This window comes from Desmodus rotundus, chromosome 8 (genome assembly GCF_022682495.2).
Source record: "Desmodus rotundus isolate HL8 chromosome 8, HLdesRot8A.1, whole genome shotgun sequence".
Classification (NCBI taxonomy): Eukaryota; Metazoa; Chordata; class Mammalia; order Chiroptera; family Phyllostomidae; genus Desmodus; species Desmodus rotundus.
The window spans coordinates 124,857,837-124,879,346 of record NC_071394.1 but is presented as its reverse complement, the minus strand read 5'-3'; positions in this window follow the sequence as shown (position 1 = coordinate 124,879,346).

Genomic DNA, 21,510 nt, shown 5'->3' with positions numbered 1-21,510 from the left:
GCCATTTGATGAGAGGTATGCTTAGTTCTGGCTGGATGTCTGCGTGAAACGCAGCCCAGAGAGCAACCCAGGCCTGTGAAGAAGGCCTGGCCCCAGCGGTAGCCTAGGACCTCCCTAAGAACTGGACATGCGCAGAGGCCAAACAAGACATTAGGCTGGCATCCCCCAAAGAGACTGGACTGGGGGCAAAGAACCCATGTTGTGATCATCTAAGTGTGGAAACCGCTGCAGAAAAAGCCCCAGAATCCTGTGCCTCAGACAGACTGGGGGAGCTGATGTTTCTATCAGAAGCCTGGAGTCCAAGGGCTGAGCCTCTGACTGCTCCTGACCATCCAGCGGAGGGAAGGCCAGTGCCGGACACGGCGGCGCCCTGAGGAGCGATTATTTTCAGTGTGTACAAGATCTAACCATGACTCAACGTGTTCATTGTCCAGGGCCTGAGTTTCCGGAGGTTTATAGGCAGCTTTGTGCTCCGGAGCATTGGCAAAAGTAATAATATCATTATCTAATCATCGTCAACATCTAATTTTTACTTAGTGGTTGCTGTGTTCAGGCACCAGCTGAGCATTTGCAGTGAATAATCCCATCTGTACCTCTCAGCTTCCCAGTGAATGCACCGTCACTCGCCTGGTGGAGCCCCAGCCTTTGTGCCATGCTGGGGAGGTGGGGGAGTGGATGTCCCAGGGGCAGTAAATCTTTGAGACACAGCCATAGGGGCTCCTGCACAGGGCTGCAAGGGCATGTACCAGTTCTCATGTCATGGCCAGTTCTGCTTGAGCTATGTCTTCCATAAAAGATACCCCTTATGATGACCTCTGGATGTTTTATAGATCCCTACCAAGTTTTCTGAAAAAGATGGCTGGCTATCGTTCCAGTAGGGATACCTCCTGAGTGAAGGTAGGGGAGGGTCTGGGAGGATATGGTTTTGCCCTTTCCAGATTACAGTTTAGGGGCTTAGATGTGACCTGTTATGTGCCGAAGCTTTGGCCCTTCCCACAGACACCTGTCCCCCGCCCCCCGGCCCTCGGGGATCCCCCTTTCCCGGGGCTGGCTGGACTCCTGGAGCCAGCTACTGGGGAGAGCACAGGGTCTGTTTGGCTTTTGCAAGAGGCTGAGCCACACTTCGTCCACTAGATGGCAGCAAATGCCTGACATGTTTTTTTTCTGATGGCTACACAGCCTTTGTGTGGGAGCCTGGCCTTCAAAGCCAGAGGGATAAGGAGAGCCAAGGCAGGAAGCGATGAGTTATCCAAACCCTGGATGGGTGCTATAAAGCTCATACTTCCCAGAGACTGCTGTCACTGTGTGAGGACCCAGGACACCCCAGAGAGGCAAAGCAGCTGGTCTGAGCTCTGTCCTGCTGGGGCCGTGCCCAAACAGCCTCACGGCACCTGTGGTCAGCCCCCTTCTCCTCTGAGTCTTCTCCTCTCCGGGCAAATCAGCCCCTGCTCAGTTCAATCAGCAGATATGCCCTGGGGGCCAGTGTGGTACTGCCATGTGAAAACTGGCCTTTAACCTCAGGAGCACATACACTACTGCGAGAATCAGACAAGCGTTCGTGGGACGAAAATACCAAGGACAGACCTCTGCTCTGAGAGTGTGAATGGAGGCAGGCTCCCAGGACGCCTTCACCAGAGAGAGGGGACATCCGAGAGGAGCATGGCAGATGTGCAGGCTGTGATGGGGAGGTGGTTCGGGAGGGTGTCTGAAGTGGAGGAGACAGCTCAGGCAGCACCATGGAGTGAAAGGAGTGTAGAAAGGGAAGGACGTATGAGCTACCCAGGTGACTGGGTGTGGAGTATAGACAGCAGACCGGCAGCAGCTGCGTCTTAGCCAGGGACTGCTTTTTGGAGAGCCTGAAAAGCCAGATGAGGAATTATAACCCATTTAGGTAATAGGGAGCCATGGGTAGTGTTTGGGCAGTGGAGGAAAAATAACCAGATAGAGTATGCAGGGTAGAATCAAGGAGAAAGAGACCAGACCCCTGGTCCTGGTGGGGAAGGGGCGCTGAGTGAGGAAGGAGGCAGGAGCAATGCTCTGTGACTAGGGTGCTTGTGCCCTATGACAGGCCCTGGGGGAGGAGTCTAGGGGGACCTTAGGATGTCTGGTCAGGGTGACAAGATAGAGGGCAAGACAGTTACCAAGTTCATGAGAATAAGGACAGGGCTTCTTCCTTTCCCTTTTCTCTCTTCCTTCCTTCCCTCCCTCCCTCCCTCCCTTCCTTCCTTCCTGTTTATTTTCATGGCTAAGGGAAAACATAATTTAAAACTTAATTCAGTTTTGAACACTTTGAGGCTTTAATGTATCAGGTCCACATGACAATGTCCAACCAGGCCTGGAACTTGAGGACAAGGCATGGACAGGAGTCCTCAGCACGGGGGTGACACTTGAACCCCCAGCAGCAGATGAAATCATGAGGGAGCAGGCATAGCCAGATCTAGAAGGGGGCAGAGGACTCGCCCTGGGGATGCACTCTGGGAGAATAAAGACAAGGAGTGAGGCAGTTCAGGGCAGGGTCTGGGGACACCGATGATGGAAAACACCGCACCGTGGGTTATGGGCACGGAGCAGGTTTCACGAGAAATTCACAGCCACCGTGGTGAGATTCACGGTCCCACCACTTCGTCCTCGCACCAAGAAGCGTGCCAGGAGCCAGGCGTGGTTGTGTTCCGACTCCCCACTCCTCTGCCCTTTGACTGAGCCAGCATGGGGGCTTGTCGTACAAACAAGCCGGGCTCAGGAGGCAGCCGTTCAGTTTCTGTTCCGGGAGCTGTCTTGGAATGTCAGCTACCAGCGCCCAGTGAACTTGAAAGCCTCTACAGCTTCCCTTGCTCAGGGAGGGGGAGCCGCTGGTCCCAGATAGCTTGTTGCCTGGCAACCCCAATAGAACCTCCAGGGTCATTCAGTGGGCAATCCCGTCTCTCTCGCTGCACAAGGAGTAATCAAAGAGGCGGTGAGAAAACAAGTGCTCGCATTTATTGAGCACTTACTCTGGGCTCGGTGGCCACTTCACCGGTATTATCTCCTTTCATCTTTACAACAGCTCTGTTAAAGATAAATTATGTTTAATCTTCATTATTCTGATGAGAAAACTGAGGCATGTAGCGGGAACAGGCTTGTCCCAGGCCACATAGCCAATAAATGGTCCCGACAAGACTGGAACTCCAGTCACCTAGCTCCAGAGCTCCAGCTCAAAAGCACTGCACCACGCTGCCCACAGGCTAAAAGGGACAGCGAGATTGAAGTTGAAGGGAGGGTACAAGTTTTCCCGGTAATCTCTGCAAAGCTTCACCATCCATTTCTTCTCCTTGAATGCATGTCTTCAGAGTTCTCACCGTGTGGAGACATCCTCTGCTGGAGGAGATGCTGTGCCCTGCCTCCAAATTTAACATCCTCCGGGCTGTCAACGTACTCAATTCCCTAATATTTTGATGTCGTTTCTATCCTTTTATCATCCTTCCCTCCTTCTCCAGGCAAACTGGTTCATCTTTCTCCTCCAGCACCTGGTGCGCAGAGGGCTGGAGGGGTTACCCCTCCTTTCGGACCACATCCATCTACTGATGTAGACTTCAAGTGTGCGAGTGTGACAGGAGCGATGCCAAGGGGTATCATGGGGGTGCTGATTTAGTTTTCCTTAATCTCCATCAGTCCCCCAACCCAGGCCACCCTGAACGGGCACACACTGTAACCAAAACCTTACGTCTGCTGCGCCCCTTGCAGCCCCAGGTCCCCTTCCTCCTGGGCATCCTCTGGGCTCTTTCTATATTTTAAAACCACTTCTGGAGCCAAATCACACTGATGGCTCCTACTCTGCTTTTGTCCAACTTTATTGAGGTATAAATGACAAATACAAATTTTATTTGCCATCTGTTTATTTTTACTTTTGTTGCCTTTGCTTTTGGTGTCATTGCCAAGGCCGATGTCAAAGCTTTCCCCCGATGTTTTCTTTTCAGAGTTTTATGGTTTCCAGTCTTATGTTCAAGTCCGTAATCTATCTTGAGTCACTTGTTTGTATATGGTGTGCAGTAAGGTTCTAACATCATTCTTTTGCATGTGGACATTCCATTTTCCCCCAAACAATTTATTGACGTGACTACATTCTCTCCATTGTGTATTCTTGGCGCCCTTGTCAGAGCAACTGACTGAAAATGTATGGGTTTATTTCTGGACTCTAGATTCTCTTCTATTGGTCTATGTGGCTGTTTTTATGTCAGTACCATACTGTTTTAATTACTATAAATTTGTAATATAATTTGAAATTGGGAAGTGTTATGCCTCCAACTTGTTCTTCTTTCTCAAGATTGCTTTGGCTATTTGGAGTCTCTTGTGGTTTCATACAAATTTTAAATGACTCTAATCTAATTCTTTATGTTTCTGTGAAAACAATGCCGTTGGAATTTTGATAGGGATTTCATTGAATCTGTAGATTGCTTTGGGTAGTGTGGACATTTTCATGATATTAATTCTTCCAATCTGAAAACACAGGATATTTGTTTATCTAGTTGTGTTTTCTTCTATTTATTTCATCAATGTCTAATACTTTTTCAGTATTCATTTCTTTCATCTCCTTGGTTAGATTTATTCTTAAGTATTTCTTAATATTATAAATGGAATTTTCTTAATTTCCTTTCTGGGGAGTTTGTCATTAGTGGATGGGAACACAACAGATTTTAGTATGTTAACTTTGTATCTTGCAACTTTGCTGAATTCATTTGTTAGTTCTAACAGTTTCTTGGTGATGTATTTAGGATTTTCTATGTGTAAGATCATGTCATCTGCAAAGAGAGGCAATTTAACTTCTTCCTTTCTGATTTTGATGACATTTATTTATTTATTTACTTATTAGAATTTTTAAAATTATATTTTATCATTATGCTATTACAGTTGTCCTGATTTTTCTTCTTTTGCCACCTTCCACGCAGCAACCCCCACTCCCTCAGGCAATCCCCTGACCATTGTTTATGTCCATGGGTCACGCATATAGGTTCTTTGGCTCCTCCATTTCCTATGCTGTACTTTACATCCCCATGGCCATTCTGTATCTAACTATTTGTACTTCTTAATCTCCTCACCTCTTCACCCCTTCCCCCCATACCCCCTCCCATCTGGCAATCTTCTGGTAACTAAGTTCTTTTCTCTTGCTTTTGAGATTCTCTCTTTATCTTTAACCTTTGGCCTTTTAAAAATGTGTTTTTGAGTGGGCCTCTTTGCATCCATCATAATTGGGACTCTCCTTCACCACATTAGGGAAGTTTTCTTTCACTATTTTTTCAGATAGATTTCCAATTTCTTGCTCTGTCTCTTCTCCTTCTGGCACTCCTATGAGGTGAATGAATGTTGGACCTTTTAAAGTTATCCCAGAGGCTGTTTATATTATCCTCATTTTTTTGGATTATTTTTTTCTTCTTGTTCTGTGTGGTTGTTTTTTGCTTCCTTATGTTCCAAATCATTGACTTGATTCTTGGCTTCATCCATTCTACTGTTGTTTCCCTGTAAATTGTTCTTTATTTCAATTAGTGTATTCATTTCTGACTGGTTCTTTTTTATGCTGCCAAGGTCCTCACTAAGTTCTTTGAGCATCCTTATAAACAGTATTTTGAACTATACATCTTATAGATTGCTTATCTCCACTTTGTTTAGCTCTTTTTCTGAAGTTTTGATCTGTTTTTTTCATTTGGGCCATGTTTCTTTGTCTCCTCATTTTGGCAGCCCCCCTGTGTTTGTTTCTATGTATTAGGTAGAGCTGCTTTGACTCTGTGTATTGGTAGTGTGGCCTAATGTAGTAGGTGTCCTGTAGGGTCCAGTGGCACAACTTCCCATATCACCCAAGCTGGGTACTTGAGATGAGCCCTTTGCATGGGCTGAGTACATCCCCCTCTTGTAGTGGAGCCTTGGTTGCTGTTGGCAGGTCAATGGGAGGGATTTACCCAGGCCAGTCAGCAGCAAGGACTGGCTGTGACCACTGATCACCAACCTCCACCCTCCATGGAGGATCAGCTGTGCAGGGCAGTGGTCTGCAGCTGTCCACTGGGTACATTGGCACTGGGGTTTCCCCAAGTGGTGCAGGCCAAGGTCAGCCCCCACCTGTGTTTTGCCCAGGGCATGCTGCCTGACCTACGATGCAATCTGAGATGGCTGCTACTTGTGCTACTTGGAGATTCCCAGGTGAAGCCAAGTTGTGACTCTAATATGGCTGCTTCCAGGGCTCACTGAAGCCAGCTGTTGCTTGTTTGATAGGATTTAACAGCCAAGACCAGCCATTCTTATGAAAAAGTAGCTTGGGTGAGCTCCAAAATTGAGTGGGGTAGAGCCTCTGTGGATCTCCAACGTGGGTCACACAGTGTTAGCCAGGTTGATGGAGTCTCAGATATAGAACCAGCTTACTGGCTCTATGGGGGGAGGACTCAGCAAAGGGGCAATGGCCTCTGCTCGTTCCGTGCCAGACACTCCAGTCTCTCCCTGTATACCACTGGTGCCCTTCAGGCTGCCACCCCAGTGCTGGAGCTCAAAGGGAGCAAGTCTGAGTAGGTGAGTCCATGGGTGGTGTTAGGGTGGCCAGTGATGCGGTCTGTGAAAGAATTCACAAAGAGAAGAAAACATAGAGAATAAAATTTTTGTTCACTTTCCAGGAAAGGAGAGGGGCATGGTGTGGAGAGATACACCAGCTGACTTTTATTTATTTTTCTTGCCTAATTGCTCTGGATAGAACTTCCAATACTGAATAGAAGTGCTGAGAGTGGGAAACCTTGACTTGTTTCTGATCTTAGAGGAAATGCTTTCAGCTTTTTACCATTGAGTATGATGTTAACTGTAGGCTTGTCATATAAGGCCTCTATGTTCTTGAGGTACATTCCTTCTATACCTGATTTTTGAGAGTTTTTATCATGACAGGGTGTTGAATTTTTCAAATGTTTTTCTGCAGCTGTTGAAATGATTATAGGATTTTTATCCTTCATTTTGTTAATGAGCTATATGAAATTTATTGATTTACATATGTTGAACCATTCTTGCATCCCAAAGGTAAGTCCCACTTGATCATTGTGTATGATCCTTTTAGTGTGCTGTTGAATTTGGTTTGCTAATACTTTGTTTAAGATATTTGCATCAAAGATATTTGCCTGTAATTTTATTTTCTTGAAGTGTCCTTGTCTGGTTTTGGTATCAGAGTAGTGCTGACTTTGTAGAAGGAATTTAGAAGTGTTCCCACCTCTTCAGATTTTTGGAAGAGTTTGAGAAGGATTGACATTAATTCTTTGTTAAATGTTTGATACAATTCACCAGATCCTGGGCTTTCATTTGTTGGAAAGTTTTTGATTGCTGGTCCAATCTCCCTATTATTTAATAGTCTGATCAGATTTTCTATTTCTTTATGATTTGGTCTCCTTTGTAGGTTGCATATTTCTAGGAATTTATCCATTTCTCTTAAGCTCTCCAATTTGTTGATGTGTAATTGTTCACAGTAGTCAGTCTCTTAGGTCGATTTGTATTTCTGTGATATATCTTATGGTGTCTCCTCTTTCATTTCATTGAGGTCCTCTCCCTTTTTTCTTAGTTAATCCAGGTAACAGTTTGTCAATTTTGTTTATCTTTTCACAAACCAACTCTTAATTTTGGTGATTTTTTCTATTACCTTTTTAGTGCTTTTTCTTTATTTTTCTGCTCTAGTCTTTATTTCCTTCCTTTTGCTAACTGTGGGCTTAGTTATTCTTTTTCCAGTTCTTTGAGGTGTAATATTAGGTTGTTTACTTGAAATCTTTTTTTATTAATGGAGGCATTTATTTCTTCAATCCTTTCTATAGGAACTACTTTTGCAGCATCTCATAAATTTTGGTAGGTTGTGCCTCCATTTTTTACTGTCTCAAGTTAAATTTCTATTTCCATTTTGATTTCTTACTTGATCCACTGATTGTTTGGGAGTGTATTGTTTAACTTCCAGACATATCATGAGCTTTCTAATTTTTCTCCTTTTACTGAGTTCCAGTTTCCAGCCATTATGGTTTGAAAGATATTTGAAATGATTTCAATCTTCTTAAATTTGTTAAGTTTATCACTATATAGTGGCCTTCTTTGTCTCTTGTAATCAATTTTGATGAAAGTCTATTTTATTGGTATAAGTATAACCACACCTGTTCTATTTTGGTTACTATTTGCATAGAATACCTTTTTACATCCCTTTACTTTCAGCCAGTGTGTGATCTTAAAGTGAGTCTCTTATAGGCAGCATATTTTTGGATGTTGTCTGAATCCATTCATCCACTCTATGTCTTTCGATTAGAGAATTTAATGAACTAATGCAATTACACTTAAAGTAATTGTTGACAGGTAAAGATTTGCCACTGCCACTTTGTTGATTGGCTTTTGACGGTTCTGTAGTTCCTTTCCTCAGTTCTCTCTCTCTCTTGCTTTCTTCCTTTGTGGTTTACTTCCGGTTGTGCTATGCTTTAATTCCTTTTCTTACATATTTTCTGTATCTACTAGAGGGGTTTTTCTGGTGCTTCCTCTGAGGCTTACATAACACATTTTATACTTGTAACAGTCTATTTTAAACTGGTAGCAACTTACTTTCAATCACATAAAAAAACCTCTACAATTTCATTTTTCCTCCCTCTACATTTTATGACATTGATGTCACACTTTATGTCTTTTTATATTGTGCATCCATTAACAAATTTTTGTAGCTATAGTTATTTTTAACAACGCTGACTTTTAACTTTTATACTAGAGATAAAAGTTTTTTACACACCACCGTTACAGCGTTAGAGTATTCTGAGTTTGACTATATATTTACCAGTGAGTTTTAGACTTTCATATTTTCATGTTGGATCTTAGCACCCTTTCATTTCACCCTGAAGAACTAGCTTACTTTAGCATTTCTTATAGGCAGCTCTAGTGGTAATAAACTCCTTTAGCTTTTGTTTATTTGGGAATGTCTTGATCTCTCTCATGTCTACAGACCAGTTTGCTGGGCATAGTATTCCTGGGCTTCAAAATTAAAACATTTCCTCTTAAAAGACACTATTAAGAAAAGGAAAAGGAGGCCACAGCCTGGGAGAAAATATTTTCAAAACATGTATCAGAAAAAGGACCTTTATCTAGAATATACAAAGGGTTCTTCCAGCTCAATAACAAGAAGGAAAACAATCTAATAAAAAGTTTGAAATAGTAAAAGGTTTGAATAGATGGAAAGAACAAGTACATGACAAGATGCTCAGCATCACTAGTCATTAGGCAAATGCAAATGAAAGCCTTAATGAGATACCACTACATGCCTATTAGTATGCCATACCATCCCCTCTCCCCCCCCCAAAAAAAATGGGGAAAAAGAGAAAAGAAAAAGACTAACCACACCAAGTTTGGGTGAGAATGTGGAGCAACTGGAACAGTCAGATACTGCTAGTTTGAGTGTAAAATGGCGCAGCTAATTTGGAAAATAGTTTCGTTATTTTTTATGAAGTTAAACACATATCTATAACACAACCCAATCATTCCACTCCTGGGCATTTAACAAATAGAAATGAAAGCATGTGCCCAGACAAAGTCTTTCCACCAATATGAAGAGCAGCTTTATTTTTAATAGCCAAAACTGCAAACAAAAATATCTAGTAACAGGTGAATAAGTAAATTGTGCTTCTCCATCCAACGCTATGCCACTCTGTACAAAGGAATGGACTCCTGATATGTGCCGTGACATAAATTATTCTTCAAAAAATTCTGCTAAGTGAAAGGGACGAAATAAAAACAAGCGCCTACCGCATGATTCCATTTACATAAACCGCTGTAAAGTGTACACTAAACTATAGTGACAGGAAGGAAATCAGTGGTAACCTGGGGTTAAAGAAGAGAATAAAGGGACATGAGAAAACTCTGGGGGATGATGAATATGTTCACTGTTTTGATTGCGCTGGTAGTTTTTTTTTTTTACACGTGAATAATACATATCAAAAAATTTCAAATTGAGTACTTTAAATATGTGCATCTCATGGTATGTCAGTTAGCCTTCAATACACGTATTTTTTTAAAAAGCCCAGTTCTGGAGTTTTTCTTAAATGCAAGTGTCAAGACTCTGGATCGCTTACTATAGCATGGAAGTCTGAAGGGAGAGGCTGCTGCTCTTCCAGGAATGGCAACTAAGCCAAGGTGCCTGCCCACCTTCCTGGGGAGACACCTCACACAAAGGGGATACCCCAAGGTGTGGCTGCCTCGATGTTTGGAAAGAAGCCCTTGGAATGAGAATTGGAATAAATCTTTGAGCTTTGACATCCTCCCTCTTTAAAGGATGACAAAGCTCAAAAATTTCCAGACATCCTCTTGCCTAGCCCCTCATGCAGAAAAGAAACCAGACGCCCAGAGATTGGCAGTGGTGGAAACAAGCTCTGCGGATGAGGGTAGGACAGGCTTAGGGACTACACAGCGAGTGACCATGGTCAGCGGAGGGGAGGGGTGCTGTGAGAAAAGACTGACTTCTCCGCCCTGCCTTTCCTACCCCTGCAGGAGTCACTCATTGCACAGGCAGGGCTGCTTGAGGGCAGTCACAGTGGGGGGTGGGTAGGGGGGGTAGTGGCCTTAGCCCCTGTGCCCCCAACCTCCCAGAATTAGTGAGACCCAGCTGGCCGCCGAACACTGTGTATCCCGGCCTGTGTTCCTTCCTGGTGCCTCGCTTCTGTTCTCCCTCCCAGGGGAGGGCTCCATCCTGCAGCTTGGAGGATGGGCTTTCTGCACCCCAGACGCTGCCCCAAGAGGCAGTAAATGCCAGGCACTTTCCTTCTCCCTACAGACCTTGTGAGCTCATTCTGGTAAAAGTTTAATGCCTAAAAGTCAATTACACTTAAGGATGCTCTGATGAGCCCCACAACGGCCTTTTCTCAGGGTCGTTCGGGCCTGCAGCTGCTTCCCGCTCCCTCTGCACGAGGCTGAGAAAACCTCCCTGCCCTTCCTCACAGCGTGGCAGGGGCCGGATCCCTGCATTGCCACCGAAGCACTCTGGGACCTTGAGAAAGGCCCATCCCCTCTGTGGGCCTGACTTTGACCTTCATCACAAGGAAGGGCTGCCTCCAACGACACTGTGGGCTTGTTTATCCTTACAGCCTCTCACCTCTGGGGGAGCAGAGCAGGAATACATCAGGTTGGAGGGAGGTCTGTAGGGAATGGTCAGGAGCAGAAATGGCAAAAAAAAAAAACCCCAAAACAAAAAAACCTAACCCCAACAAAACAGAGTTGTTGTAAAAGGGGGAGAAATTTCAGGTGGTTTTTAGTTCACTGAGCAGGTAAACACATTGTAATGGACATGCAAAGAGTTATACAAGACACATTCCAGGTTACAGGGACCAGGCCGCCTTTCCTGTAGGGCATCCATCTCCACCCACAATCCTGCCCGGGTCACAGTTGGCTTCAGGCATGGGCTAGGGGCTGGGGCAGGCCCCAGGGAGGGAGAGAACGAAGAGTTTTCCCAGGCGGGCTGGTGATGAACAGCTTACTTCCCGTCCATCTCTTCACTGCTTCCCCCTCAGGCTCTGCCAGCACTCGGGCTGGTTTTTGCACATTTACGGTGGTTCCTGCCCTCACATCCTCTTCTCTCCAGTTCCCTCCACTGCAATGTCCTCCCCTTCTTGTCACCCCCCCCCCCCCAAAGCAGCTCTGGAAGCTTCTCTGCTTACCTTCACTCCGAGATGAGGTAGAGGATTCCCGCCCTCCCTCAGTCCCCATGTATCCGATCCCCACACAGGGGCCTGCTTGGACACAGCGTGGAGGCGGCTCCGTCTAGGAACATGGGCTTTGTCTGCTGTCCCACGATCTGCACCCTGCCCGCATCCTGCCACTGGGGCCCACACACCGTGACACCATGGGTAAAATGCTGCTGGCCCTGAGAGATTCACTCCAAATCCAAAAGAAGGGGGCTCTTTTGACCCAGGGGAGCCCTTCCCCATGGGACACAGGAGCCCGTTTCTGTCCCTGGTGGGGGCTGCTTCAGAAATGTGGAGCAGTGTGTGAACCCGGGGGCCTGTCTTTCTAGGCACCACTCCCTCACTGAACTCTCCTTGGGCTAGCCTTCTCTGCTCTGGTTCAAATCATTTCCTTTGCTGTCTATTCTGACTAGCGTTGGTATTCAAAATATTTAACCTGGTAAATCTTGGGCACCTACCAAACAGAACGGATGCCACTGAGGACTGGAAAGGGTCCTTGGAAGTGGCCAAAGGGGATGTAGTAGGGGGGGATTAGAGGTATGGTCAGCCTGACCCTTTAGTTGTTGGATCACAGGACATATTGGGGGTGGGGGTCACAGGGGAGGAGCCCGGGGCAGCTTGGGCAGCCAGAGAACATTAGCAGGTACTGGTGAGAACCCATTGACCCATACCCTCACCGCAGATCCCTTCTCTTCTTTGACTGGTGTCCGGAGAGCCAGAGCCTTCCAGGCTGCCTCAGTTGGACCCACTTGCTGCCTGACCTCCAGCTGGGTTTATCAATGGGAGGCACCAGCCAGAGATTGAAGGGAAGGAAGAAGCAGCAGTCAGGGTACTATGCCTGCTTCTTGCTGGCCCAGGGCTGATGCCCCAGCCGCTATCATGCACGCCTTTGCTGGAGATCCAGCTCTCCTTGGGCTCCAGGAACACAAGCTTCTCCCGGCCCCTTCTGGTCTAGAGATGGGAATGCGCCTGCCATTGCGGGTCTCTGAGTGCCTCCAGAATAGCCTCAGTCATCTTTGCTTTCTGGTATTCATTCCCTTGAGCTGTCCCCTCCTATATTGTACCAGGTTTGTTTTGTAGGACCGATAGCATGCAGCAGACGTGACGGTGTGTCACTATTGGGATTGGGTTATTGAAGACTGCAGCTTCTGCCTTGAGTTCCTTCTGCCTTGCTTTCTCCTGGTCACTCACTCTGGGGGGAGGCAGGCTGCTGGGTCGTGAGCAGCCCTGTGGAGAGGTCCACCGGGTGGGTGAAACGTCAGAGGCTGTAATAAGGAGCAAGCCTGGCCAGCAATCCCCGGAATGAGTTGGGAGGTAGCTCTGCAGTCCCAGGCAAGTCTTGAAAGGACTGCAGCCACTCGCTTGGGGGCAACCTCGTGAAAGACAATTCCCAGCCCTGCAGCGAAGCCACCCCCAGATTCTTATCCCTCAGAAACTATGTGAAACTAAATGTCGGTTGGCTGTAACCTGTCACTTAGCAGTAGATAACAGTCATGTCATTGTCATTCGCATTTCCCGAACCATCTGAGGTGGATTCTGCTCTCTGACTAACAGGGAGGGGTGCAAGGCAGCATCCGCTTAGCAAGTGGCATGAAGAAAGTTTAATATCGTACCAGTGCTGTGCTGGCTGTGGTGATACTGGCATGTTCCCTCTGAGTCTTTTCTGACCTGTCCATCAGCTGAAGGTCTGGGGTCTGGGGTAGGTCTGCTGTTCTGAGTGAGGGCCTTGGGCAGGACAAGCCTAGGGGTTGAGGGGGAAATAGGAGAAGGGGGAGGAGAGAGGGGGAGAGGAGAAGAGAAGTGAGGGGGGGGGTTGCCCGATGGGGAGCTAATTGGCAAAACAGAAGATTCAGGCCCAAGTTAGCCTACCAGAAACCAGGAGAGGTGTCTTCCGGGTCTCCACCTGCCCACCAAATGGGATCAAGGTGAGAGGCAGCGAGCATGCAGTACCCAGGGGAGCCCCTGGACCCATAGTTTTACGCGGTTAATTGAGCATGATTTCTAGGCGAGTTTTCCTTGAGGCGCCAAATCCTGCTGGTGCCCGGCTCCCAGCCTCGGCGGGCAATTCCGTCTCCGTGGGCCAGCATGCCAGCAGTCCCTGGGCCCCACAGAGAGCCCCAGCCTAGAGGGGACAGCTCTACTCCGAGGGCAGGACACTTTCCTCCCCGCAGTGGGCCAGCAGCCTCACATTACTGCACAGGGGGCCTCTTTGTACAGCCCGGTGACCTCGGGGTACCCTCTGTGAGTCATTTCCTGTTATTCTGCTCAGAGAAATCCTGCCATTCTTTAGAGCAAGATGTGACATTTTTGCAGGACTACTTTCTGAGGCCTTTTGGCCAAGGAAAAAAAGCAGGGATCCTTTCTTTTATATTTACAAAGCCGTTAATTGGACTTTTTATAAAATTAGACTTCATTATAAGCTCAGTTGGAGTGGGAGTGCAGCCTTATTTAATTCAAAACACCAGTTTTAAAGGATTCTTTTTAATAACCAAGTGTTCAGTGGCAAGAAGACTGGTAACGTAGGCTCTGCCCGCTTGCTGCTGAAAGCCAGTGGAGTTAACTCCATAGTGTGCGATGGTCCAGAGCCACGCCCTGAGCACCAGCCCCCGCCCCGCCCCTGCAACTCCTGCTTCTGTCTCCAGGCGCCCATCCGCCATTGGGGAGAAGCATCAGGGAGGAATCCTCCCAGTCTGACCTCCACTCCAGACCTAGCCCAGGAATCTACCAGACCAACCATGGGGCTCACCACTCTCCCTGACACTGGGTTGCCAGCCACTGAGCTTTCGAAGGGAGTTTATCTCCACCCCACCCAACCCATGGAGCTGCAGGAAATCATGCTCCCAACTGTCCATCACTGGACCCTGGGACCAGTTGCTTAAGTCATTTGATCCCTCTCAATTCAGGGCACACGGAGCTTGTAGCGCAGGTTTCTCAAACTTGAATGTACAGGCACACTACTCAGAGAGGTTGCTAAACTGCAGGCTCTTACTGGGTCACTCTGGGTGAGTCCCGAGATTCTGCATTTCTGAGAGGGTCTGGTGCTCACCCCTCCTCTAACAGGCGGGAAGGCTGAGCCCAGAGGGGGAGAATGATTTTTTCAAGATACTCAATCAGGCTGCAGGAAGTGTCTCAGGTGAGCTCATGGGTCTCCTGTCACCTGGCCTCACTTATGCAGGGCCCACAGCTCTTTAGGCAAGTGCTTCTGAAACTTGAACATGCATCTGAATCACCTGGGACCTTGCAGATGGGTCAGTAGGGCTGCAGTGGGGCTGAGAACTTTCATGTCTAGCTAGCTTTTCATCCCAGGTGATGCCCATGCTGTTGGCTCTTGGAGGCATTTTAGTAGTGAGCCCTGGACACGTACCCAACGCACCATAGTTTACGAGGTGCTGTCACACGCATTAGCTCCCCTGAGACTCACAGCAGCCACAGGGCAGAGACGAGCCAAAGGTATTTATTCTCTGATTTTATAGGTGCTTCCCTACCTGAGGCCAGCCCAGAGATGTATTGAGGATGCTGATTCAAAGAGTTGAGGGCAAGGCTAGACTCACCTCCAGATTTCTGATGGTTGCCTTGGCTGGTGTGGCTCAGAGAATTGAGTGCTGGCCTGAGAACCGAAGGGTCGCAGGTTCAATTCCTACCCCGTTAGGGAACATGCCTGGGTTGCAGTCTAGGCCCCCAGTAGGGGCCGCACAAGAGGCAACCACACATTGATGTTTCTCTCCCTCTCCCCCTCGCTTCTCCTCTAAAAATAAATAAATTTTTTTAAAAAAAGATTTCTGATGGTCAAGCCACTTACAGCTTATTCTCTATGAAAATGCCGCTCTGACCTGTCCTTGGCTACTGGACCAAAGTCAGGCCAAGGCAAAGTTGGGGGCAGAGGTGGTGAGAGGCTCACCCATATCCACTCTCTTCCTTCTTTAATATAAGAAATTTGATTTTATTAGAAGCATCAAAGTGCCCACTTAAAAAGAAAATACAGTTTCAATCCACTCTTGAAGCAAAGAGACGACTTGTGGTTAAGTTCTGGCCAGTGAGCTAAAAGTCGACATCGCTGGATGAGGCTTCTAGAAAAGCTCTCTAAAGGAGGGGACCAAATCGGCTGATAAATGTGTTTTTATCTGTTACCACTTCCTTCTTCCTGCCTGGAATACAGATGTAATGCTGGTCCTCCAACAGCCATGTTGTGACAACGAGACATGCTCAAGAATGGAAGCCAGTCTCTAAGGAGGGCAGAGTGGAAAGATGGAAAGAGTGCGAGATCACAGACTTGCTGCACTAGCTCTGAACCTCCTGCTTCTGCACGTCACATCATGTTAGCAAAGAAGAGATCCGCCTGCTCTTCAAGCCACTCTTCAGCGAGCCTGTTTCAAGCCATTGTGGGGAATTTCCAGCTGATACAATGGTTCTGTCACCAGCCTCAAAGGGCGATACAATGTATTCCATTGCCAGAATCATCCAGAGTACTTGTGAAAAATGCAGATTCTTGGAATTCACTCAAGATTTACCAAAAGAAAAGAAGAAGAAAGAAGTAGGGGTCTGGACTACTGAGGGAGATCTGAGATGGTTTGCCCTGTTCCAGTCTTCTGACCAGTGAGAGGGGCCGTGGGCCAGGACACACCCCTCTTTGCACCCACAGCAATTTCTTAGCAGACATAGCTCCCACCCATCTGCCAGCTGTCCTTCAGGTCAGCTCTGGCACTGCCATTTTTACGAGCCACAGGCACAGACAGGTTGTTCTAGAATTACATGTGCCACGTGCATGAGCCTTCACATCCCCAGCCGTGAGCTTGTTGAGGGAGAGGCCATCCGAGGGCCCTCCGCTGGAATGCCAGCTCCATGCACAACTCCTGGTACAGAGAGACACCGTCCCAGTGGGTGCACAGCCCCAGCCTCGCTGTCCAGCATCTGCCTTCATCCTTCACCCCAGGGTTGGTTCAGGGGTCAGGAGGGTACCATTTCTGGCCAGAGAGAGCGGGCATCTGATGGCCCACCTCTACAGCCTCTCCCTCAAGACAACAGATGCCTAACCAGTCCCCCACCTAGTTCCAATCTTCTGCTAATTATCAAAACAATATTGTCTCATTGTAGAAAACCTGGGAAGCACAGGAAATAAACTGCATTATTAAAAGTATATTTTCAAAAACCTCCTCTTCCAATTTCAACTTCATTCATTCATTCATTCAATTCTTCAGCAAGTACTTGAGCTAACAGTTCTCTCCTAAAATAAGCATGAGAGAGGGAGAAAATAAAGGTCCCAGAGCAATTCTCACTCCGAGTGGAACTACACGTTGATTTCAATTAAATATATATTGTATTGAAATGCTCCTCGGGCTCGTCTTTCATCTTGGATTGAAATGTCCATTAACAGCCATTCCGTATTTCCTTTGTCCATTTAGACGAAATTGTATTCTGAGCGCCTGATTCTCCTGGGCCTGGCGCAGCTCTTAGCAAACACCCTGCCCTCACTCAGCCATCTCTGAGCTTTTCCTTCAGCCCAGGCCTAACAGGTTTGAGATCCCAAATGCTTTCTCTTCTTATAAAAATCCCCTTGCCTGATTTCTACTGAATCCATATCAGGTCATGTATTTTCCTTCAACCAGCACTCTGAAAAATGGAAGGTGTTGCTGAGCGTGGCACCTTCAGATCTCACTGCCAATGCTGAATTAGGCATCTTTTCTTCAACCTGTTTTTTTCTCTTACTTTGAAATTATGAAAACGGGTATCAGTTATGACTCTAAAACAATTGTCATTTAAATGAAGGAAATCTATCTGAAAGAGAATGCGAGCAATAGTGCATGTCTTCTGCCAGCCCCACCCCCATCCGATCCTTTTGAAATGAGGAGCTTGAAGGAGAGAATAAAATCCTATCTTCTTTAGTATTCAAATGCATGTGACTCTAAGTTCTGTTCTCCGTAAGCGTGTCTTTCTTTCCTCGGGCCACCTGCTCACGCAAATTTCAAGAATCCCAATGATATTCACTGTGCATGGTCCATCCATGGCCTGGTAAGCCGGAACATCATGGGGAAAAGTCTTGGTATGAATCCATTTCCTGCCAGATGATTCTTGGTCCCCTAAGCAGAATGCCCATCTCTCATTCCAGTGAAACTTCCTGTATCAGGAGTTTGGGGTGAAAGGTGGTTCATGAATCTCACGCCTACAGAGCTCCAGGCCTCCCCAACGAATACCCTGTTGCAGCTTCCCACCGAGCAGTGGGCAATCCGGGTCCTGAAAGGTCTCAGGTACATCCCCTTAGCAGCTAGGTCTCATCCCCTCAGGTCCTGGCTAAGCTCTTGGATTTAGTCTTGGCTCTAGCACTTATTAGCTCTAATGGGATCACCTCTCTGATCTCCAGGTTGATTATCTGTAAAGGTGGCACAGAAAGCAGAGGAAGAGTGGTGGCCATTCTCAGTCGCGGCTCCTGGGGCTGCAGGGACCCCTTCTGCCCTGCCTGAGTCAGCAGTGCCCATTGCTAAGACTGGGACTCTGCAGGGGAAGCTGATCTCAAGGCCTCCGCGGGCTGAGATGCAGGGTGGGAGGGGCCCGAAGAGGCCATGACCCCGTGTTCCTCCCAGCACAGTGGGGCCCTGCAGCACCCGTGTTCCCTGCACATATCAAGAACCATTGGATTCAGAGTCCCAGGGTGGGGCCCAGGAATCTGAGTTAACAAGTTCACCAGGGGATTCTAAGGCACGCTGCTCTAAACCATTGGATCTCAACTTCTCCCAACCCCCACCCCAGCCATTTTTGCACCAAGGAACTCTAAGGCCCAGACACAACACCACTCTTCTCCACGGCTCCAGTTTCCCTCTCAAGACTCTGCATCAGTAGCTCCCCTTGCCGTTGGCTTCCAGAACACCAGCCCCAACATAACCTCTGGCTCTGAGTGATTTCCCTCTTTCCCACTGCCCACTTTCCGGGCTTTCTCTTAATCCCCTGATGTCATGGTTGTGCAGAAAGACTAGTGTAATTCAAGTCCAGCCCCACGATGGCTCTGTGATCCAGGCATGTGACTCAATGCATTTGAGACTCACTCAATGGGTCATCTCCCATTTCACAGAGGACTAGAGGGACCAAGGGAGATGACCGCATCTGTCCCTCAGGCTGCTGAGGGAGTGAGACAAGGCCCTGGCACATGCTGGCAGGCCCTGTGCTCAGCGAATGGAGGTGAGCACCTTGCTAAGGCATCAGCCGTCAGGAGGTGGAGGGGGAGAAACAGAGTCCAGCCCCTGACGGTACTTCCAGGGGGAGAGAAGGGGATGGTGGCACTGGAGGAAGATTTGCGAAGCGAATTACCCTTCGGGTCCTAGAGCTCAGCTCCCCATCTCTCCCCCACCTTCACTGAGCGGATTTCTGCTTATAAACCAGATGGGTACATCTCTCCAGATGGATGGTGGTGTCTTTTATGTGTCACTGCTCCAGCCCTGAGGCCCCGAAGACAGTCCCAGGCCCCAGACTTGGATGATTAAGTAGGCAGTAGGCAGGTTGGGGAGGAGGGTGCTGCCAGCCTTGTCCCCAGTTACACGGGGCTCCTGGCGGTAGAGACGCCCTGTTTACAGACCCACACTTCCATGACAGTTCCACGTTCATCCCCCAGCTCTTCCTGCAACACGGGCCTCTGGCACAGCTCTGAAAGCTGCGATGAGAAAGGAGGCCATTCTGCCCAGAGAAAACTTCCCCGGAGTGGATCAATCCTTCCTGTTTCTTGCTCCAAGTCCCACTGCTGCTGGGCTGTGCTGCACTGTAATTGTCCATTTGAGGTCTGTCCTCCTCACCCCTCCTTCAGGGTTAAGGACTGTGCCTCAGTGATCTTGGTATTCCTAGGCCCTGACACAGAGGGCATGCCCCATTCGTGGCCCAAGTTCTTAAAGCTACCTTTGGTTTGGGGGTGAGGGGATGGTAGACTAGGACACCTGAAACAGTCTTTTTTCCAAAGGCTCTGAGCCCAAGAGGAGCCGCCTACATTGCAGGGCAGGTTGGATCTGGGGATCTGACCACAGGCAGCGTGTGCCCACAGCCGTCCCCATGGGAACCGTGGCAGGCAGAGCTTCAGCTCAGAATGAGCAGCCTACCTCAGACCGGAACCCAGCGGGGGCTGACGTGGGCACAGGGCTGGTTCGGGTCACACACAGCCTCCGCCTCAGGGGCCCAAGAGGGTCTGCAGCTGCAGGGGCCGACTGGGTGGGCAGGTTACCATGGAAACTGAGCTCCTTGCCTTCCCTGGTGCTCAGTGTTCTGACAGGGAGGTCAGACTCCGCAGGGCACCCTTGCCCCTGGGGCCCTCCTTGCCCTCTCAGCTTGCATCCGGGCCACCTGATGGGCACAGAAATGGATGACAGGCTCAGAGGGGCAGGGAAAGCAGAGGGACCAAGGAATTGGCAATGATTCTCTTCCTTCTGCCTCATTTGCCATGGTTTCTGGGGGGTACTTCTGGTGTCAAGAGCCTTGGAGGAAGAGACCTGGGGTTCTCATCCTTGTCCTCATATGTCATAGCTGGTGTCACTGGTGAAGACTCTCAACGTCGCTAAACCTCACCGTTTCCCCACATAGAAAATACGGACCCTGTACATTATCCACCAGACAGGTTTTGGGTGTCATCATTCAAAGGGAAAGTGAAAGCTATAAAGCCCATATACTTATAAGGAATTGTTACTCTAGCAAACTGAAGGCATCATCTGTATTCCAAAGAATTCCATAAATCCAGGCACGACAACCCACTGATGGATTAAAAGGAACAATTGCTTTTTTCCTTCAATAAGTCTTAGCTCAGTACCTTTCTATCTGGACAGGCATGATGTCCGGGGCTGGAGACCCGAGAAGAAGTCACAGACCCTGCCCTAGAGAGACTGCGGCCTCAGAAAAGGGCTCTTTGTTGACCTCCTGGGTTCTCTAGTAGGTCCCACTTTTCTCGAGGAGCACGACCACAACTTCTTAGAGAGATGAACACAAGACGTGCATCTACCAACCACAGAAGGAAGGTCGTAACTTACTGGGGAAGAACTTGAATGGGTGTTTTCCCTCGTGACAGGAAGCTTCCTGGGATGAAGCATGAAGAGGAGGTTGAGTCAAAGGGGGTGAAAATTGGTCTGTGTCATAAAATTTGGAGCAAAAGAAATCTTTGGGAAATATGTTGCTTCGTGGGAAAAACTGTTTCCCTGTGCTATACTAACTGTGTCCCGCGCACCCAATTCCAACATGTGTGCAGGCTGGGGAGAGGGCGAGCCCTCATATCCAATCAGCAGTTCTCTGACACTTGCTGATTCTGTAAGCCAAGGGCTCAGACCCACAAGATTGTCCTCTATTTCAGATGCCACTCGCAAGCCCAGGTCGTGACCCATGCTGACCAACTGGCTATAAATGAGAGGTTTGATTAATTTGCTACAGTGGCTCACAGAACTCGGGGAACCCATTTACTCTCTGGATTATGGGTTTATTAGAGAAGGACATAACCCAGGAATAGTCAAATGGAAGAGATGTGGAAGGCAGGGTGTGGGGAAATGGTGCTGAGCTCCCTCCAGGCCCTCTCCAAGCACACCATCTCCCCAAATCTCCACACGTTCAGCTACCTGGAAGCCCCCCAAGCTGGTCCTTTTGGCGTTTTATGGAGGTTTTATTACATCAGCATGGTTGATTAAATCATTGGCCATCAGGAATTGATCCAAATTCCAGCACCACTGCCCCCCACCCTGCCCCAACACCCCAACTCCCCAGAGGTGGCAGGGGTGGAGGTAACAGGAAGTTCCAACCCTCTAATCACATGGCTGGTTCTCTTGGCAACCAGCCTCCACCCTCAGGTGTGGTCCAAAAGCCGCCTCATTCGCATAACAAG